Source organism: Cygnus atratus, chromosome 4 (assembly GCF_013377495.2).
Source record: "Cygnus atratus isolate AKBS03 ecotype Queensland, Australia chromosome 4, CAtr_DNAZoo_HiC_assembly, whole genome shotgun sequence".
Lineage (NCBI taxonomy): Eukaryota > Metazoa > Chordata > Aves > Anseriformes > Anatidae > Cygnus > Cygnus atratus.
Genome location: NC_066365.1, coordinates 19,322,009 through 19,339,520, shown reverse-complemented (window position 1 = coordinate 19,339,520; position 17,512 = coordinate 19,322,009). Strand labels below are relative to the sequence as shown.

Below are 17,512 nucleotides of genomic sequence, written 5' to 3'. Positions count from 1 at the left end.
TAAATAAACGATTCATTCACAAAATAAATACTGTGACTACATTCCAGCTTTGTGAACTTCTAAGATTGGTATGTCTGAAATTTTTCCTCTGTTCGGTAAATTTATCTCAGAGAGTGGTCTGATTTGTCTCTGACTCTGAAACAGAAAGAAACAAGATAAAAAAAAAAAAAAAAAGTCCCCTGTGCTGACATTTATAGCACTAAGTGCTATGCTGTGGACACACAAATACATTGGTCAGTTTGTTCAGTGGCAGAGTTTTATTTTGCCTCTGACTTTTTCTGTGAGGAAGAAATGATGAAATGGTATTCCATCTGGGTAAGTAGTTATTCTGTACTTTCTCTCCCTTCATTGTCAGATCTTCCAGGCCTAAGGCACTTTATCAGTGTCCAAAACAAAATATAAAAGAATGAGTACATTAATCTCAGCAACTGAAATATTAGTTTCTATTAAGAGTATGCTGACTACATGCTACAAGCCATCTCTAATTTTCTTTCTGTCTTCCTGTAGTCTGAAACACAGAGATTCTGCATATCTGATTTGTCATACAACTAGCAAAATGATCTAAAAAAAAAAAAAATAATCTTTGTAAAACTTACATTAGCTATGTTGCAAATCAGTTCAAAATGCAGGTAGCCAGGCAACTTGAAGATTTCAGTTTTAAGTGATTTTAGTACATCTTATGTTTATCTTTCTCTTGATGGTTAAAATACTTGTTGCCATAAGTGGACCTTGGTCCATAATCTCTTTGCCTCAGTGAAAAAGTTTCGTCTGATTTTAATGAGTTTTGGCTAAAACTGAAACCCAGGAATACAGTTATACATTCCTACTTCGCTCGTCACTCCATTCACGGGATTATTCCAATCAAAGTCAAAGGCACTACTGAAAGTAAAACAAATAATGTTTTTGTACTGGACTGGAATCTTTTATGTAAACAGGAGCTCTTTTAACTACTAATTTCTTAATGAGGGAAATGCACATTAACTGCATTTCACAGAATATGTTACTTTATTTTGAAAACTGATTTCCTCCACTCATAAGAAAAATTCCTCAGATAAATTCAAAAACAAATCTGAGGATCTTGACATAAGTTAGTTCAAGTTTTAAGACCACCTCAGGGCCATGATACTCCTCTGATTTACAGCTAAGTAACTGAGAGCAGAACTAGCCTTTTATCTTAAATTAGCTCTAAGAGAGTGCCAAAAGATAGCTCTTTTAAATCAATATGCTCAGCATTTACCATACTGCAGTGTGTATAGGCTGACCCTGTACTTCCAGCCTGCTGGGAGCAATAATCGTTTGGAAGCACCGGGGTATGGTAAATACAGTAAATATTACAGTAAATAATGTAATGAAGCTTACATTAATTGTCAACTTCCTGTTATACATATATGGATTTTTCAAATTTCTGGAGTTTATCCTACTTTCTCTGAAATTAGTAGATTAGTCTTTTTACCTACGTGAATTTGATTTATAAATGTTACCAGATTTATTTTCAACGACATTATGAGAAGCAATTTAATTGTTAACCCTTAATTCACAGTGTCAAAAATTTCTTATCACTTTGTCCCTTTGACCATTAATTGCTTACCACATTATTTCCATTCTATCCTGTTCCCATTCAGAAAACAGTATGCTATTGCCTTATTTTTTCTTCTTGGCTCAGGGTTCTCTCTTGTAAGTGGTCTAAAAAGACACAATTGCCCCTAGAAAATACCTAGTATTAACTTTCAGAATGTAGCAAATGAAATGTGATGATGAAAAAGAATGCTAAACTGAATATTCTGAATGTTATATTTTATATTAAAATCTTTTAATCAAGATACAAATTTAAGTGATTTTATTGGGAAAAGTATGCATTTGAGTACACTTGCACACAGAATGCTACTTATTGAGGATAATCAAAAATTAGGATGAATCAGATGATGAATGCATTGGATTTTAAGGTTACTAAAAGATGTGAGAAGGCTGTTGTCAGAAATTTTCAAGTGAGTTTTCACAGAAGCAGCTTGGAATCAGGGAGACTTACGAGATCTTCAGTGTAAGACCTGATTGGACTCTGGAGCTAGTGCAAATCCTGTGCACCCAAAGTCCAGGTACAGAGACACTTGAGAGGAATTTACGGAACTCGGGGTTACCAGGAGCTAAGTCTTTGTGAATGTGGCAAAGTCTGGATTCAGTTGACATTAAAAACAGTTAAAGTGTGTCTACATAGATCAGTGTGACTTATCAAAATATGGCTAGCTCTACATTTGTGTTACCCATACCTAACTCCACTATTTCTGTCTCAAAGCATGTGCTTGATCCTTCCACTGCCTTATTGAATCTGTGACAGATTATCAAACGCTGTCAGTGTTTCTACTAATTTTCAAACTGTTTTGTACTTCAGTCTTATATTCTGAGTGGTTGATTTCTTAAACAGAAAGCACATTCAATTTAATCTTTTTTTTTTGTTTTTTAAGAGTTTTTTTTATATAGTTTTATATACAAAGAAGTCTATTTGATGGTATGAAGAAAATGCAAGAAATCTAGTATATGAAGCTTTTAATAATGCTTAATTTTATAGCTGAGATTTTCAAAAGAACCATAATTAGTTACAGTGCTCAATTAATTTGAAATGCTCAGTTTCACTCTTGACATATATTTCTATGGTATTATTCGCTCCCCTCGCCCAGCCCCCCCCCCCCCCCCCCCTTTTATTTAAGATATAAGAGAGTGGGGTTTTGTTTGTTTGTTTGTTTGTTTGTTTTTCACAAGGAATTGTCTTAGTGCTTTACAGAGGTAGACATCAGACTCTGAAATAATTTGATCCAGAAGTTATTTTCCAGAACTTCTAACGATAAAGGATGAATAAAAGGTTTTGTAAAGTCTCCTGCACTCAAAATGTAAATTTTCAAATTATAATGCAAAGTACTGGCAGTTAGAGTAATGTTCTCAAAATTCCCGACTTCTGCTTTTCTCTTTTAGGTCATGTTCACAAGTGCTTTCTGACGTACTGCACTGCTGAGCTACTTCTGTTAGGGGGGACTCCACATATGCTTGAAGTAGAGTGACTCTCATACTTGCTGGGTTCTTCAGAAATTGATGGAGTGAAAAACTGTCTCTTCTCTTCCTCGTTGATGAATTGGATATAGCTCCCTTCAAAATTCTCTCCTAGCTATTTTGTACATAGACTTGATGTTTTAGCTCCAGTGAAGCATAGAACACTTAATTGTTGCATTGCTGAAAGTAAAGGCTTTGATAGACAGACTCCATGAATCTTAAGCTGACCTAAAGGTCAGGTAGTTGCCATCTCAGGTTTTGCCACTGCAGAAACACCAGTCAGGCACAAAAGAGTTACCAGACTGGAATATATGTTTCACACTTCTCAATACAATCTCAATACAACCTCAATGCAAAAGCTTGTCTCTTAATAACAAATTTGCCTGCACTACCCCTTTGAGATGTGATGTGAGAAGTGTTTCCAAAGCAGCTGAGCACATGAACATTTTCAGTTCCTCTGCTCTGTTCTTGGGGCAGCAACCTCTGCCCAAAGGATTTACTATATTATTTGAAGTGGATCATCTTAAATTACCACAGCAAGATTAGTTGGCTTTATTAAACAGAATATGCTCAGCAGATGCATCTATGCAGTCTTTGAGGGAGAACATATTTTTAACAAGCAATATAGAAAATTCCTCTGCTGAAAAATTAACATCATACCTAACTTCCTCTTCTCCTCACTACTCCAGGGTTGTATGTATCCCAGGTCATTTGGATTTACTTAAAATAAGTCCATCATTTAAGAGATTGGTGTGGGTTCCCCCTTGGGAAATATGGCCTAGCAGTGTTGCATGACTGGAAGATGAGAGTACAATGAAAGTATTTTCACTGAGAGTACATGGTGTTTTCTCAAATACTTTTTCATTCTGAAAGTTGGTTACACAAAATGGTCCATATTCCCTGATTTACTTTTGTAAAACAGGAACTGTAAATCCAGATTAGTATTTAGTTTGCATAGTCTATGAAGAATTGCAAACTACACAGGGAAATTTCATTATTTTCAGTACATGAAACAGCTGGTTTAGTAGGACTGTTAAACCAAGTTTGTACAGAGCACTGAAATGTGTCTTATATTTGTTGTCATCATGGTCACAATACAGTGTTATTAGAACAACTTCTGTCCTTTATTTCTCTTTGAAACTCAGTGGTGCAGAATCCAAGTTGTTAACAGATGTCATGCCTTGGAGCTTGATTGTCATTGCTTTTCAGTTATTTTGGAATAGGAACTTAGTTACTGAAGCAGTTTTCTGTATCTACTGTCACCATTTAAAATCAGGTGGAAGCAGATATCACATTTTTCACAAGTTTGGAAAATTATTGCTATTTTGTACGGCAGATATTCATAGAAAGCAGTATTCTCAAAAACAATAAAGACACTATATGGGTATAGTCATTATGTATGAGGATAATGATATAAGGTGTATTTAATCTACAAAACAGAGTAAAAAATAGTTCTAAATAAAATACCGCATTTGAAGGGTAGTTCAGTAATTTGTTCAGTCAGAAGATATTGGTCCTTTGGTGATATATATGCTATTACTGTATTACAGCACTAGTTGTGTTTTATATCCCACTGAGCTGTCTAAATTCCTTGTTGTAACTTAATAAGTAGATGCAAAGATTCCACCAGTGAAATGGCAGTAAGAAAGAGAATTTTTTCTTGTTATCCATATTTAATTTGACTTATATTAAAGTGAGCTCATAAGAAAGACAAATAAGTAAGCTCTAGTTGGTTTGGTGTTAGCAATACTGGGTAATACATATGGTCCAGGAATCCTAGGAATAGATTATTAGTTTTAGGAATAACTAACAGAAATTTTTCATAATTTAGCTAAGGACATTAATTTCTGAGCATGGAATTTTCTTCAGAAGGATAAAAGCCATTCCCCTAAAGAAGTCTAAAACTATAAAATCACACTTTAAAGTTTAAGGGCAGCACATTATCTAGAAAAGTGTGGGGGCTTTTAAATAATTAATCAATTAAATTATGTTACCTACACATACAGAGAAAAAGCAGATTCATCTCTTCTGTAAAATCATCAGGGATGATTTTGGCATTTAATGTTACACAGGGAAATGACAAATGACTTGCCAGAAACAATCAAAATGTTTGGAAAAGAACGCCAAAAAAAAAATCTAAAAAATAACAACTACTGACATTTGAGTGAGAAAATCAGCTCATAGTAAATATGAAGCAAAAGCACATATTAAAAAGTAAAGCAAAGTCAATTCTAGCAGAGTATTAAAAGACAAAACAAGGCTGCAATTCTTAAATATGATATCGATTAGCATGTTCACAGCCAGCCAATGTACACAGAACGCACACAAACACTTTGCAAAACATCCAGACAGTTTGATTCTTGATATGCAATACACAAAAAGTATAAAAAGCAATAGTATCTGATAGAGATGTCAAGATCTTAATATATGTAATGACAGAAAAAGCCAGCCCAGAGGAGTGACTACAAGGTATATGAAGAACGGACTGTAAAATGCCAGTGAGGGCTGCATAGAGGCTTATGCACATAATGATGCATCTGTTACAAGCAAAAGCTCTTGAGGAATCTAGTTAATCTCTGGGGAGTACTTGAGAAGATATAGTGATTATACACATATAGTTACTAATACCAGAAAAAAGACCAGATCTTGGGAAAAATATAATACACCTTTTGATAAGAGTGAGAAAGTTGAATCACTACGGTGTTTTCTTCATGGTCCTAGTATCCAAGGGAGAGAAAATCCTGGTAAGGCAGAAGGGATTTTAATGTTTTGGATTAGAAGAAAACTTTTGGGATAAATAGAGCCTGCACAATGAGGAACACCTGTACAATGGTGGAACTTGTGCTTAAAGGTGGGGGTTGGTCTATTCTCCCACATGCCTGGTGACAGGACGAGGGGGAATGGGCTAAAGTTGCGCCAGGGGAGGTTTAGGTTGGATATTAGGAAGAACTTCTTTACTGAAAGGGTTGTTAGGCATTGGAATAGGCTGCCCAGGGAAGTGGTTGAGTCACCATCCCTGTAGGTCTTTAAAAGACGTTTAGATGTAGAGCTTAGTGATATGGTTTAGTGGAGGACTTGTTAGTGTTAGGTCAGAGGTTGGACTCGGTGATCTTGGAGGTCTCTTCCAACCTAGATGATTCTGTGATTCTGTAAATTTAGGAGAGGGAGCTGAGAAGAGATCAGGCTACTTAAAATTACTAATGATGCAGTCTTGAAGCCATAATGGGTGTCATCACACAAACAAAAGATGGAATAGATGTTAAAAAAAAAAATTAAAATTAAAATTAAAAATAAAAGTCACTGAAAGTCAGGAAAAAAACAAACAAAAAAAAGAGCACATTTTGATCTTCAAAAGTCACCTGGACACAGTTAGGTGGCCTTGTTTGAATAGTGGAGTTGGACCAGATGATATCCATAGGTCCCTTCCTGTCTCAACCATTCTGAGATTCTGTGAATTAGTTGATTTTAATATACATTATGATTTTTCAGTGAACACAGACAAGAAAATTATTAGTCCATGGCTGTATTTGTTCTCCTGCAGGTTAAGATATCCAGTTTAATCACTTTCATTTTATGAAAATGTTAAGCTTCAATTATTGAACTATGCAGAGTACCTCCTCAGCGGGTAGAAAGCAATATAGTGAAGTGAAAAACTGCAAAAAAAATACTATACCCTAGCTAAATTTCTAGCCCATGACCAAAATGAACAGCAAAAATTTGGAATGAATGAATTCAGTAGAAGTCATGATGGTCAGCTGCTAGTTTGTACGTAGAACGAATAGGCTGATATATAAACATTAAATAATAATTTGGCACAGAATACTCATGTAAGAGAATACTCATGTAAGTATCTTAAAACAATGCACTTTTAAATGGATAACAATTAAAATATATGACTGCAACGAAAACTGCATTTTTACTTGCCTGTAAAGGAAATCAGTATTTCTGCACTGTGGAAAATTCCATTATTTTGGTATGTAGTTTCATTCCAAACTGGAATAAGACTAAAACAATTCCTACTTTATTCTTAATGAAGAATTAAAAAAAAAAAAAAAAAAGTATCTTCTATGTGAACCAGATGCTACATTTTTTTCTGTAAATGAATATTTTATCACTGATTTGGGTATTTTACCTATATTATTAATATCTACAATAAATTTTCAAGCAGGGGTTTTCAAGAGAAATAGAAAAAATCCATCTTATGATGTTTGGAACATCTGTTTTTTATTGTTTTGATTTTCTAAAACAAAACAAGACAAAATTGACAGTCTACTACAAAGATATAATTATGAGAACATGCTACTTTCCCCTGGAAAAAAAAAAAAAAATCTAATCAACTGTCATCATTTGTCTAGTTGTGATTTATTGTGATTAGGTTGAAACTGTTGAGATCCATCATGGTGAGATCAAGTTTGGTGTTTCTCTTGTCCTTACCTAAAGAACTGAAAACACTCATTTGGAAAACTCATCTTGCTCTTCCTCTCTCACAGACACAAGTGTAGACAAAATGACTTTCTTGTTTCACAGCTGGTAAAGACAAGCAAGAACAGTACTTAGACAATCAAATAAGATAAATATTCCAAATTCAGTTAATTTGTATTTGACTTGCCAAATGTTCAGAGTTAATCTGCTATCGATTTGTTTCATGTGAACCATAAAAAGCAATAACGTAAGCTTAGGTTATTGTTTCTTACTGTATTATTCTTACTGAGAAGCAATGGCAAAAACATTGTGAAAACACACACACAAAAATACCTCCAGCATCTCTGTGCAAGACAGAAAGATAACACTGAAGTTTGCACAGAATAAAGCAATAATCTGCATCTATTCTTTGCTGAATAACATGATTAGTTTAATGGTTGTACCAATGGATTTCTACAGCTATGGATTTTTCTAACGGATTTCACTAAGTAAAGTGAAATAATAGGAGCCAGTCAGAGGACTGAAACATTTGATGTAGTGGATCAGTCATCCAACTGCCTGTGTTTTGGTAACATTTGGGCAGGCTCTATCCTGCTCACAAGGACTGAACACCCACTCGCTGTTTTAACACATTGTGCACCCTCCCGGGGAGAAGATTTTGGTTCAGCTTTATCAACTCCTGCACTCCTATACTGCTCCACGACACACAGCTAAATGCTGTATGTGGGGAGAATTAAGGAGCTTCATTTCAAAAGCACAAGCCTGATCCAATTTAAAATGCTAATGCTGTTCCTTATGGAAGTGCCAAGATAGTGAAGCAATTGCATGTTATTGAATGACCATGACGTTGTCCAGCTGCTGTCCTCTATCAAATCATCCTTTAGCTCAATATTAGCTTTGAATTCCCTGTTAATATGCATTGTTTGTACTGATGTAATATCATAAAGTCTCAAACAAACAAACAAACAAAAAACTTACCATTTTCTGTCTGCCCAGGAGAAAAGATGATCACTTCTCTGAACTGTTAAAAAAAATACCTATGAGGTGGGTTGCAGCCTTTCTTGTTTAGTTTGCTTTAAGTTTCTTATTTTAGTTTGCTTTCCTTTTATGAAGCAAGTCTTTGGCTTTTGTTTTGTTTTGTTTTCAAAGAGCAGAAATTTCTTATTTTTCCATTGCTACTTAAAAACAAATCTTTGGCTTGCAATATCACTTTCAAAAAGATGATTTCTTCAGTTTCTTAAACTTTTGAGCTCACAAAATTTAGGACATTTGTTGGGTATACCAGTTAAGATGTTTTTTTAATAAAACAAACAAAAAAGGGATAGCAGGTTAGGCACAGGAGAAGAGTGAGGAACACCTCATCTGATCTTTTTCAGTTTCATCATTCTTGAAAGAAAACTGCAGAAAGAAAATTGCAGACTGTAGTGTGTCCTTTTTCTTTAAGTTATGAATTCACAGATGCTTAGGCTTCACTTAGTCCCACTCATAGTGAATAGTCAGCCCCACACCCACACTGGGATTCAGTGATACCTGAAGAGCAACTTTAAATCTTATTTAGTGCACTCATTTTGTGTACATGACTTCTGTCCTCCCTTCCCAACGTGATTCCAGACCAGAGTTTCAGTTTCTTGGCAGATCTGCATTTCACTTTGTGTGGGGAAGAAATATAGCTTCAGGGTCTCTTATGGCTGTGTTAAATGACAGTCACTGGCTGAACCTCCCAGGTTTGTCAGCTTAAGTTGCCTCATCACAATTATTTTGTTTTGATGCAGTTTTGTCTGTGTGTGTCTGTATAAACTAATTACAAGGCAGAGCTAATTATAACGCTGAGCTTTAGAAGAGATGTCAACATTTGTCTGAGTTACTTTTTTCCTTAGGATTGATCTCAGAATTACCACTTTCAGAAGGAGAGCACCAGAAGACAGCTTCTCCTTAGCTCCCCTCTGCTGCACCATACTACATTTCAACTAATTTCCAACTGTGGGTGCTTTTTCACAGTGACTGCATGAGATTTATGATTCATCTTTTGCAGTTTATTTCAATATCAACTGTATTTAAGTAATTCTTGTTCTGTTTTCACTGTCTCCTGTTTTTTTGTTCCTCTCTCTCCTTTAAAATTATGTGAAACCCCCTCCTGCCTTTGAACTCCTTGTTTGGTTCTCTGCATTTGGCTACCAGCATTTTAATATAGCACAGTGATAAAAGAGGTGTCATGCTCTCATTTTGTGTTCCTGGGGCTAAGCCACCTGCTTGGATTGCTGTCTCATGAGGAGCTCCACAGTATAATCACCTTTGTTTACATTATCTGTGACTTTGCCAACAATTCATACCTAAGGCTTTTAGTGTGTCTGTAGCAAAATGATACCTGAATATCTAGGGATGAAAAGGCAAACTTGTAAACTGCGAAAATATTGCTTAGTAATAGATAGATACAGCCAAAATTTTGAAAAATGCAATACAGGGAAACTTTTCCTCTGCCATGCATAGCTGAAGCTTTACACATTTTTATCAAGTCAAAGATAGGAAAATACTTTCCGTTCAGGAAAGGAAAGGAAAGGAAAGGAAAAGAAAGGAAAGGAAAGGAAAGGAAAGGAAAGGAAAGGAAAGGAAAGGAAAGGAAAGGAAAGGAAAGGAAAGGAAAGGAAAGGAAAGGAAAGGAAAGGAAAGGAAAGGAAAGGAAAGGAAAGGAAAGGAAAGGGGAAAGGAAAGGAAAGGAAAGGAAAGGAAAGGAAAGGAAAAAGGAAAGGAAAAAGGAAAGGAAAAAGGAAAGGAAAAAGGAAAGGAAAAAGGAAAGGAAAAAGGAAAGGAAAAAGGAAAGGAAAAAGGAAAGGAAAAAGGAAAGGAAAAAGGAAAGGAAAAAGGAAAGGAAAAAGGAAAGGAAAAAGGAAAGGAAAAAGTTTCCTTTCAATAATTTCAAAACACTCTTTTGAATTATCTGTGTTTCTATAATTAAGTTCCATGTAAAAGAAATCAAAGCCAGTATTTATTACTTCACCAATATTTACAGAAACTATCCTGACCATTTCAAAATTTAATAAAAACATTCCTTACCGACAGTTACATTCCTCAAAGTCAGCCATTCTTTGCAAAAAGTTTCTCTTTTGGTTCATTTGCTTTATTTTTTTTTCAGCTGAAATGATTTTGCAAAGCAGTCCTGACCAGCTCTGTAGTGGAATTACTTTAATTTGCTTTTAATGTTATATTTCCCACTAAAGTTTATAACACTTCTAAAATTGTATGACTTGACATAGTCTTACATTTTTTACTGTATTTTGTAAATAGTGCAACACACAGAAATGTGAAGATATTTTTTACAATGTAGTGTTTCTAAAGTATATGGTATTTACTATCCAAATCCTTTAGAAATATTTGTGCAAACAGTAAAGTCAATGATCCAAAAGCTCATTGAAATCAATGGGATACTTTCCATTAAATTCAATGGGCGTCAGTCCAAGCTGTTTGTAATTATAGGCTGACATTTTGAAAGCTGCCTAAGGGAGTTGGAAGCCTAATACTCATTAAAATTAACTGGGCATCTAGCTTTACTAGGGTGCTTTGGACCTCACTATTACAGTTTATATAAATGAGTGACCTGTTTATGAGGCTTAGTTAGTTACATTAGAGCTCCACAAAATCTATAAGCACGTGTCTTATCTTCTATATCAAAGAAATGTGCTTGCTTCTAAAGAATAGATTGTATTACTTGATAATGGCCATTTTACTACAGAAAAGTATTATCTCATTTAAAGACAGAGAGATGTATATATAAAAATACCATTGAAATGACCAAAAGTGACTTACACAATGGATTGCTTGCCAGCTGAATGGTTTTACTTTTTTTTCTTTTATTTTTTTCCAAATTGGAAATGTTCTTAAATATTTGGAATGCATTTGTACTGAGAGTTAGAATATTTGGAAGCTAAAAATGTAGAAATTTAATACACTTAGGAAGCAAAAAAAACCACAACACAATATTTTCATTTGTAGGAGTTCTGACTTATGGGATGTACCAGAACAAATGCAAACAATAACAAAGAGTAAAGAGCACCTAATTAAACTTAATTGGACTGAAGTATAACTGGTAATGTCTTCACTTAGTTATTTTATGACATTATTTGTCACAGAACATATACATCTGCTATTGTACAGTTAATTGGCTATATGTGCAATTTTGTCACTGTTAGTGAGGGTGACAGACAAAATGGACCCATTCATGTCAATCCAAAATCAAAATCTTTGTAGGTTCAGTTCAGATAATTGTTCAAATCTTCAGATTTCTTTCCAAAATTCATCTGGAAATACAGTCTTCTTGTATTTGACACCCATTTCTTATTTAGCATTCTCAGACATGCCATCAGCAAATTTCACCAATATTTTCTCACTTTTAAGGCAAAATCTCAACTGAAAATATACCAACTCATGACTGACTTTCATATGTTGCACTGCAGCTGTTCTGCGTCATGCTGTTGTCACTGACCCTCCAGCTTCTCTATCCACTTCTCAGTTCCTTCCCTAATCATCGTCTTCTCTAGTTTGACTAATAATTTCCTATTAAATATCAAATGTTTTCCTGGCTTCCAAGTAGATTACATCTACATTATACCTATTTCCCTTGTCTAGAAAAGCAATTATCTCCTCAGTGAAGGATATCAGGTTAGCCTGGCACAATCTGTCTTTGTCAAATTTAAGTTTCATTATATCACATTTTCTTTTTACCTCTGTACCTTCATTCTTTTGTGTTGTGAAACATAGCTCTGACCACAGTCATAGTTGTATGGATCACTTTTTAAATTTTTTTTTTCCTTTTAATAAACGTAATATTTAATAGTTTTCTCTTTTTTTCTTCTTGAAACTTGGTGTATTTATTTCTTCTGCTACTGTGCCAAGACTGTTGGGATTCTGAACTGGTCATAATCTCTGTCAATTTTCATACCTGAAGTACTTTAATGTTTTTTCTTTGTATCAGTTGATAGTTTGTATCCCATATTTTCCCTTTAACGTCACAGAAAATTGAAGTTCAGCATAAGGCCACAGGTGGACATTTCTTAGTATTTATCACCATTCTCACCACATAGTGTTTTCACTTCAATCCCTCCCCCCCATTTTTTTTTTTTGTAAGGTCTATCTAATTTTGACTTTGGACAGACCTTCCCAACCCCAAAACTACTGTGCCTGAAATCAGTTTTCTGATCAGCTCCATTTTCTGTTCCTTTACACTTTCTATTCCTTTTGGTTATTCCTGGTCTTTATTTATTTAGTTATGCAGTTTGCTATTCCAAGTCTTTATTTATTTATTTATGCATTCATTCATCTTTATTTTAATCTGTTCCATGTTGTTTCTGCACTTTTTCCCTTTAAAAATATCCAGGTTCTTTCTATAATCAACTGTGAATGAGGAACTGATTTTCTCTTTGTTAACTTGACTAAATATGAAATTATATTATTCAAGACTTTACTTTGGAATCAGAAGCTTAAAGACTAGTTTTTGTTTTTCTTTCTATTTAATCTAAAGCAAATTATCACATAGTAATACATTACAAGGTCATTTTCTACAGCTAGCTTTTATGCAACATGCTTGCTACTTACCAAAGTCAAATAAACATAGCCTGCAATAATAAGGTTATTCTATCTCGCATGCGATTCTATCTGGCAAATAAACCTGCTGTTTACTGAGTCTAAGGCTACCTTAACTTCTTTTGTAGCATTTGTTCTCCAGTATGTATGTGAGAAGTTAAAGACTCTCTTAGCGACGGAGTTTCTGGTAGTATTTCCAGATGTCTTTCTATATGCAAATATGTGTTTGTAATTCTGTAATGGACCCCATTCAGTTTCCCCCTTTCCCTTCCAATACATGTAAAAATTGTTTCCATCCTTTCTAAAAAATCAAAATGATAATTCATCTAAGTTATTCTTGCTCACTTTAAAATTGCCACATTCTAAATGTGCAACATTACTCTCACACCCTTACTCTTCATTTTGATTTGAAAAAAATGCCTACTATTGAGAAATATGTACCTCTCATTTTTTCTTGTTCTCTGTACTCCCATTGTCCATTTGCTATCCAACTTCACACTGTATCAATGTTTTAAGTATCTCAATGTTGTTTGCATTTCTTAAGATGGAACTTAAATATTTTACTTGTTTGTAGCAATATCCAATAATATAACCACAAAAGATTTAATTTTAACTTTTAACTATTTGACAACTACTTTAATTTCTAAGGGTAACAATTAATTATTTGACAACTATTTTCATTACTGTATTTGAAATGTGAAAAATATTTTCCTTTTCTTATATTTTCTCTAGTCTATAGTGTTCCTTTACCCATCGTCTGAATTCTTATTTACCTTATTTCTTTTTGTTTCTTGTAGCTTTATTAAAACTCTACTTCACTCTATTAAAACATATGATCAATGTTGAAATAAGTTACTCCAAGATTCTCAGTGCTTTTTAGTCTCATGATCCAGTTATCGCTAGTGTTGGCCATAGCTTAAGAAAGATAATACCAACAGAAAAAAACAATCCATCCAGAAAATATTTTCCAAATGACAACCCTGTCCAAACTTTCATTCTAGCACCAGCTTCCAGAGTAATCCATTGATCTTTGCTGCTTTACCTTTTCCTTTTTTTATTTTTATTTTTTGTTAATTCCTGCAGAACATTACTAAAGATTATATAGTTCAGCATTTTCCCTGTCCTGCAATAGTCATCTTCTGTCTCTTCCAGATGAACTGTAGCAGTGTTGTGGATGTGGCCTTAAAGTTTTTTAAATTTATAAAGGCTCATCCAGTGCACTTCTTCAGAAGTGCAGCTTGCTGAGCTATCCCTTTGCACTGCCCTCCCACACATGCAGTCCTTTGCTTTGGTTTGCAGATGGGACACAGAATATAAATGATTTTCAGCATCAAGTTAAATCTTATTCTGCAGTGCTCAGACTTATATGGGAAAGAAACCTGTCCACATGGGCTGTACAGCCTGTGCATTCTACTCAGAGAGCAAAAAGGAAAATGGAGATGAGGTCTTCATGCACACCACCACATGTACAGTACTTTTAAAATACACTGTGAACTTCTAGGTGAAGATATGGACAAGAGGAGAAATATAGCTGCTTCAAATTGAGCCAATTCTCTGTAGATTACAAAACCTTTTTTTTGCACTGGGTACAGATGTCCTAAGATCTGTGTTAGACTGTGCACAAACTGAAGAATGCAAAATCATCTCTAGCTCCACACTTTCTGCTCTTTGATCATGTCTTCTCTGGAGCAAATAAATGCATATGAACACTCAGTCAGGTTTAAAAATTCAGAATAAAAGACATTGGACATTTCCCCTTCTAGGAAGAAGATAGAGGAAGAAAAACAGATATACCTTAGCCACTGTATTTGATGCTCTTTGTGATAATCATACTATAAAATACCTACAAAGACTAAAATTGATTTCTGAGTTCTCCACAGTTATGTTACTCCAGCTACATGCCTGGGCCCAGCATATACAGGAAAAGGGCTGATGGACTGAGAGATTCATTAAAGACTGGTGTTTCAATTGTCCTTGTTTAAGATAAGCAGGACACATATTTTTTTACAGAAGCTGGCATTACATAGCATCTGCTATACTCAAATATCTTCTCCTGTTACCTCTTCTGCCACTGAGGGAGTTCAAGAGTACTTCTGCAAAGCAGGCCACTGTCTCAAGTCAGGCAACCAGAAACTGAGAAAAACATAGTTTATGGCCACCTGTGAAAGGTTAACAGAGGCTTACCTTATTCTCCAAGGTGGCATTGTCTGAGTTAATCATTAAAACACTCTCTTTTTTTTTTTTTTTCTTTTCCCTACAGTCTTTGCTTCAGTCACATTACATTTACCAATTTCTGCAGCAAGTGGAGGATCCAGGCCACAGTAATCTTTATTACACAATCTTTCAGATCCAGAAGCATCCCATCTCAGGTACTGACACAGGTATACTTCCTGAAGGAAAAATTGCATGCTATTATGTATTATGTAACTTTTTTTTTTTCCATACTATGTGCACATAAGGATTGCACAATTAAGGTTGCTCAACCAATTTCTAATGAAGTATTACCAAATACGGATTTATAACATGACTAACTGTAACATGCCACTAAAAAAGTCTCCCACACATTTATTAATAATACTAATATACAGACCACTGATACTTGAGCTAATATAGTAATGGAGTGGTTCAAGACTTCTGGGATCCTTTCCAAGTTCAGGGAGACAATATGTTTTTATTGCCACAGGTTCTTCTGCCAGTTCCTCAAACACTTTATTTGTTGATCTTACTCTCTTCCAAAGTCTTGGGTTCTCATCTAAGCCCCATTCTCTCTATCTATGATATCTATCAATTACAATCTTTATTCCTTATGTACCTCTGACAAATTCCCCAATACAAATCCCAACTTTTCCCCTTTGTCTACATTGCAGAATCCCAGTTTCCCACTGCCTGAGCCCTTTGAATCCCTTTCCCACTGCACCCACTCCCCACAGATCTGTCCTTTGTCCCTGAGCGACTCTAATAGGTGTTCATGCTGCTGTGCTCAACAGACTCTGCCTGCTTTCTTATCTTGTGACTTTGGTTTAAAATATTACAGATCTGCATATACAACAATGTTACTTAGTCTGAAGCGGAACCCCTCCACTCCTTTTCTGATTAATATTCTGTGCTTAAGATATACAAAATCTCTGCAGAGCATGATTTTTTTTTTCCAGAACCTTTAATTTACAGTGGCATCAAAAGCCAAATTTTAATTTTCATCCCACATTGTTATCCCCAGCTGCCAAATATCAGTCTGCAGCTTCAAATTATATTAACTATTTAAATTGCTTCCCTTATCATCTTCCTCCCTTCCCTCTCCCTTTTGATTTATTATCATGAGCAAAACAATGTCTTGATTCTTTGTCAGAAATGACAGGAAAGTTTTGAAAAAACAACAACAACAACCTACCATATTTTAGTCACCTTTAAGCAGCAACTAAGGCACATTTGAGCCCAAGTATCTACCAATTGGCAAATTGAAAAGTACTAAAATCAGCATTTTATAATGGAGTGTCAGGTCATGTTAGTAAGCATATCTACTCACTCCTTTTTTGGCTTCATCATTTTATTCAGCATTAGCCAAGTAGCAGAGTCCCTGGCTCCCTGGCTGAAGCAGTCAGCTCTACAGAGGCTTTAGCTTTCACAGGTGATACGCTGCTGGCCTAGCTATGGCTGCTGCGTTTTGCAGTTTCGACAGCTGCTCAAGTTACTCATGAGAATCCTGCAGAGGCTTGCACACAATGCATTTCAGGCTGCTCTGTGCTGGGGTAGCATAAAACCAAGCCCTAGCCAACAGGCCTACAATCAGAACCTTGCAAAAATATATATATATATTTTAATTAGACCTTTATCTTGATCATAAAATATAATTTAATATAATTAATAATTTAATTAATTATAATTAATTAATTATAATTAATAATTTAAATTAATAACTTGTATAATCTTAGATTTACATAATATGATCACATACCTCTGTTATTCAGTTTTCATCCTTGTATTTAAAAGTTCAGTCCTTCAATTTATAGAATTTATTTTGAAAGATGGAGAGAGTCTTTATTTGTCTTCATAAAATTTATAAGTTAGCAGATTACTAATAATGCAAAAATAATATCATTTAAAACATCCATGGTATTTTTCTCTGTTTAATCAAGTTTAGGAGAATCTTTTGGAAAAATGATTGTTGGTTAACTTAGCAAATTGGCTACACTAGTTGGTAGATATTTTCAAATGCTGTGATCAAATAGGTGAGCTGTGTGAAAAAATACTACTGAAACTAAGAATGCAACTGGAGTAGAAAAATGATAAAACCAGGGTTTGGTACTGCAAGAAGAATTTTAAATATAGGTGAGCTACAAATAAAACAAACACCCCCAGTAGTAGGAAAAAAATAAATAAACATGAACATATAGGTATGATTGTCTTCCTATAAGCGAGTGCAGTGTTTAATACATAGTACATAAAACTTATTGCTAGAGGGTGTAAAAATAAGATTAAG

At 34.7% G+C, this 17,512-nt stretch overlaps 1 long non-coding RNA gene across 2 annotated transcripts in view; it reads left to right on the top strand.

Moving 5' to 3' along the window:
• Window positions 1-219: 219 nt before the first annotated feature.
• Window positions 220-17,512, top strand: part of LOC126913293 (uncharacterized) — a 55,995-nt gene continuing 38,702 nt past the window's right edge. Inside the window, exons 1-2 of one of the 2 annotated variants that reach the window (XR_007708212.1) lie at window positions 220-315; window positions 15,296-15,404. This is a non-coding gene — a long non-coding RNA (uncharacterized LOC126913293). Of the gene's footprint in view, window positions 316-15,295; window positions 15,417-17,512 lie in introns of both variants that reach the window. The other variant, XR_007708213.1, reaches the window with a different exon arrangement.